Source organism: Pinus tabuliformis, chromosome 4_1 (assembly GCF_031772625.1).
Source record: "Pinus tabuliformis cultivar Carrire ecotype Pingquan chromosome 4_1, CPIR1, whole genome shotgun sequence".
NCBI classification, from domain to species: domain Eukaryota; kingdom Viridiplantae; phylum Streptophyta; class Pinopsida; order Pinales; family Pinaceae; genus Pinus; species Pinus tabuliformis.
This window is the reverse complement of record NC_142303.1, coordinates 235461578-235466888: the sequence shown is the minus strand read 5'-3', so window position 1 is coordinate 235466888 and position 5311 is coordinate 235461578. Positions and strand designations below refer to the sequence as shown.

Here is a 5311-nt window from a genome sequence, read left to right as displayed (position 1 = left end):
CCGATCTCATCATCTTCCCTTTTTCCTTGAATTTATCTCCACAAGCCTTTTATAATAAGCCTTCAATTGTACCTTCAAACTTTGAATTTTATTCGATTGGATATCTTGATGCCAAACGCTTGTGCCCTCTCTCCAACTATTCACTAACCTAGCGTCTCACTCTTCACATTCTCTTTTTCTCAAAATAAACATAACAATTCAACAGTGGAGCTCTCTATTTGCAAGGAGCTTCACCGCGTGCCTATATATCCTTACAGATCTCTCCAAATTCTCACAAATATTTTTTCTCAAGTGATTCGTGATTAAATGGATTGGACCAACAAATCTGGTTAAATGAAGAAAAATAATTAAGAGGAATTGAATGTATTACACATCACACAAATTTGTATGTGCAATTCTGATGTACAACCTCAAGCATTGGTTTCAATTTTTGATCGATCGGTTTAGTCCTTTCTTATGTCGAATTGGATCTAGATCCAAAAACATCTTATGCATATCCTTTTTAATAAATCATCTTACAATATAGAACACAACATACATTTTGATCGACAAATACTCTATTGCTAACACATAATTTTCAACAAACATTTTATTTTACTTTCTTAAGCTAAAGGCTATCCATAAAATCTCATTTTCCATGGTCTTTGGGCAAGGGGGTCAAGCATAGGGACCTACCTTGGTATGAAAACAAAAAACCCAAAAAAATAAATAGCAGGATATATCCAAACACACAAAAAGTATTTATTAGATATGATATATCTATTAATAAAATCCCATATAGCTAGAATGATAATGATAATGATATCTCCCTAAATACATTGTAACAATGAATTTCTCCAAGACTGAAATGCATATTATTTATAAGACTACACTATAGATTACTTACTCTTACATTACAATCGAATGCATTTAGCTGAGGTTGCCCTAACAATTACATAAATGACATGAAAACACAATAGAATACATAGTCTTGAGGTCTCTAAATTTGTTTCCTTACTTCAAAAGCAAAACACTTGTCACTCATGTCCTATGTCTGTAGCGAAGGGCACCTTTTGTATCCAGGCATCACCAGAAATGAAATTAACCACTGTGAAGTTTTGAGCATCAGAAATGTTCATGGCCTGGTAGACAGGCCATTGAACTCACCCTGCAATTCTTGCCCCTGATCTTGAATTCACATATTCGCCATAATACAGTGTTGTCAAGGCAAAGTCCCCATCCCATTCTAGCCAACCTGCAGGATCGAAGACATCATCCATATATGACTTCATATAAAATATGCGAGAGTAATTTTTCCATGGCCTCCCCAAGAATGTCTGGAAAGAGCTCTTCACCGGAGCGAGATCAGGCACAACAGAGATGGTGCAATTTTGTATAGAGATTCCAGTGTTTTGATTTGGATCATCTCTTCCTTGAGCCATGAAACAATTCTTTTGACTATCGATCAGTTTCTTGGTTAGGAGATTGCAGTTTTGATACACAGTTGTAGCGTCACCGAAGATAAAATCAACTGTGCCATAAATGTCGCATTCCCTGTAGAATTGATGAAGAGAGTGTGCATAGAGAGTATCTTGGTAGCCTTTGAAGCTGCAGCGGTAGAATGTTGATAGATTCAATGCAACTCGGACGGCAACAGCCTGATGTTTCTCTGCGCCCACCGTGTTCTTGAAAGTAATATCCTGAGCGATAAAGCCTTGCCCAACTACAGCTATAATCGCAATCATTTTCAAAGTGAGCATGACAAGAAAAGAAAGACTTAGATTGAATGGTCAATTCCCATGTGAATTTGAAATTCAAAATTGGATTACCAAGGTTATATGAGGTGGCCCTCACTGAAAAAGCAAAATAACAAATTAACCACAGAAATAAACCAGTAAATCAGCTTACCAACTGTTGCAGAGCGGTATGTGGTCTAGCTATCTGCAACTCTTCTATTACCGGTGATAATAGTGGAATTTATGCCATCACCAACTAGCATAATATTTGTTTTTTATTTGGGCACCTCAATGTATTCCTGGTAGACTCCGTCTGTAACATGTATCACATATCTATATGAACTTTTGTTTGGAGCAGCGTGTAGTGCATTAGTAATTGTGGTATAATTAACACTACCATCCTGAGCCACGGTGATGACATTCTCGTCTAAAGCACCATCATCTTCTTCAGAGGTTTGGAGAAGGCTCCCTACTTGTCCGCTTGTAGCTCCTTAGCCATGCACTCATTCTTAACTATCAAGAATATAACTCTTGAGCTGGTGGTTTTAGAATATTCCCTTGTAGGATCGGCCAACGCAGCTCGATGTCTATGCACATCAGACATAATCACTCATTATTCAAACTCCGCAGGAGATACGTAGACATCTGGAGTGGGCACTTTAAATGACTACACAACTCTATGTTGTGACTCGCTAAAGGATATGCTGTGCACATCCCCTTCCGAATTATCCTCAAGGATTTCAGTGTCTCCTTGATCGCTTGGGACTTTCTCTGCTTCCAGATCTGGTGAAGTTGGTGGGGTGACCTCTTGGTCCTTATGCATGAGGTCAATGTCTTGATCTAGCTCAAGTTGAACCACATCCATGTCTATCTCTTCAATCTCCTGAGAAAAGTCCAACTCTTGCGACTGCTCACCATGTTTACTATCTACCAGATCTTCAGATGAATTAATGACCTGTATTGATGCATTTTCATCAATGTTTTCATGTAAGTTGCACCTCCTACTATTCATGTTCCATTTGTGCTTCCTTCTCTCTTTTGTGCAACTCTTTTTCTTCCCTTAGTTGTTGCTTAAAATCCTGCAACTCCTTTTCTGCCTCCAACATTTGCTTCTCCCTCTGTCTTTGTGCAATCCTTCTATCACACTATCACCCCTTTGCCTCAATCTCCAAAGTTGCTCTCAATAAAAGTGGATCTACTCTAAACTTGTAGCTTTTCTCTGCCTCTGTGCTATTGAAAACCTTCCTCTTATGTTTTTCAAGTGCAGGTTTGTTGCCCTCTACACCTGTTGATGTTGTTGCACTCTGAGATCTTGTTGCCTTATACACTGCTAACCATTCTACTGCCATTCTGACTAGTTCATTATGCCTTGAGAAGTTATAGTAGTATCTCCATGGGTCTTCCTTAGGCCAATGGCACACCCCATGGATCCAAGGATGATACACTCACGTATAATGGTCTTCCACTAATTGATGTGGGTCATATCGATTGAAACTTCTAGTGTTGAAGGTGAATCTCTTGAATCCCTTTGTCTCGGCCTCAACATGCTTGAGATTGTAGATCTCATACAACCTAATCTACAATGAAAGAATGGACCAAGCTGCCTTTTGATTCCTGTGCAGTCTTGCTGACAACCCTGTCGAGATGCGGTATGCAACCTCTTGAATGACTAACTTATCCATGGAAAACTTCGGTAAAACATGTGGATCCTTCTCCACGCTGTACATCTAGACGAAGGTGGCAAGGGGTGAGACATACCAATATTCTATGATAACCAATGCCTCCATCGCTACCTCTAACATGCAAGGTGGATCCTGCTCAAATATCATCCTATACACTGGGGTGATAAAGTGGTTTGATAGTTGTATTATAACTCCACAAAAACTTCACTTGGAAAAAAACTTGCAATAGGTGTGCATAGAGCTTTCTGAAGGTGTCCATGCTCAACCCAAGCCAGGGAATTATTGACGAGCACAGATTTCATCAAGAATGTAAGCAAACATAAAATGATTTACTTGCAGTGGCATGATCCAGATTATCCACAGTTTCGTGTTCATTCTGTCGACGTTTCAAACCCCAAAGTGGATCCATCATCAGGACAATTAGATAGAATATGAATGAAAGCTAATTGAGAGAAGAGTCTTTCGACCTGGGTATAAATAAACCTAGAACCCTAATTCTTATAAAGAAGCCGACATTTATATATATGATTTTTTAATTTATTATTATTTTATTTTTATAATAGTTTTATAAAAATTTTAATTAATTATTTATTTAGTTTTAATTATTCCCATTGTTTTACCTAGAACCTAAAAATATATTTTTACCTAGAACCTAAAAATATACTTTAATTGATATACTTAATTGGGTGGATGCCAAGCATTTGTTACTTGTCCCTTCATCTGGAGAGCAAACATGTCAAACCAATTGAAATCTCTTCCTTCATTCGCCAGCTAATCCACCATAATCACCCAAATCTACAGGAAGTTCTTTCTACTCTCTTGGCCATATAAGCAACATGCGAAGATGACCAAGAGCTGATAAGACTTCAACAGTATCCTTGTCTTGTAAACTTGGTTGGGTTTTGTCCTGAACTTAGATGGCTCTCTCACCTAGCTCTTCAAGATGTCTCCTGAGTCCACACTACTGCTAGGCCTGTTGAAGGGTGCATTCATTGTCACCACTGACTGCAGCAAGTGGTACATCACATAAAAGTATTTTCCCTCAAGGTAGCAAGTTTCATTCCAATGACACCACTCAGCACCATTGTCTCTGGATCAGTTTGCGAGACAATCTAGTGGATCATGTCCATGCATGGAAATGTGGGATACTTGCATGCAACCCAGTACAAGCCATACTTATGTATGCTGACATAGACTATGCGGTCCACCAGTTTCTCCTCAAAGGTGCTTGAGGAGATTTCATTAATGTCCTACCATTTGATCTTGATATCCTTGTATATGAAAAAATTAGTGTCTTCATAGATGGGCAAGCTCATCAACACTTGCTCGACCATATCTCCAGTTGCACTCTCAATGATGTCCTTTGACCCTACTCTCCTGAAAGCCATTATACTTGTATAACTGAGAGACTGCTGAACACCTGTGATACTTGGAGATAGAGAAATACTCATGGCAACCAAAATGTCATTTCAAAACAAAAATAACTTGAAGACTGACATGCAACACACCTGGGTGATTGAATGGAAAATTTGCTCAATTTTCACTGGGAGGCTAAGAGACTGACTTCCAAAAATACACAGAACACAGTCTAGACTGTCAGTGAGCTGACTAGCTACTAAAGCTATGCATAGAATAGTCCATATTGGCTTGCTGAGGATTGAAACTGCACGATTCACAGTTTCAATAAGCATGACTGCAACTCAGTAAAACTATATTACATAATTTCTAGGGCCAGCTGAGGCATTGCCTCTTAGAATTGAGTAGAGCAAGCCTCGAACGATAGTGTGAGGAAAGATCTATACAATTTTTGGGAGTAAAGCAATCCCTTTCATCCCAGAAATGCACAGTGCAAGCTGGGCAAGGCAAGGTCCAGGCCAAGGCAGCCCAGACCTGCCGATGGGCAAGTGAAAACAA

General features: G+C 39.1%; 1 pseudogene; it reads right to left on the bottom strand.

Moving 5' to 3' along the window:
- Positions 1–1016: 1016 nt before the first annotated feature.
- On the bottom strand, positions 1017–3064 carry LOC149175117 (pectinesterase-like; annotated as a pseudogene).
- Positions 3065–5311: the final 2247 nt, after the last annotated feature.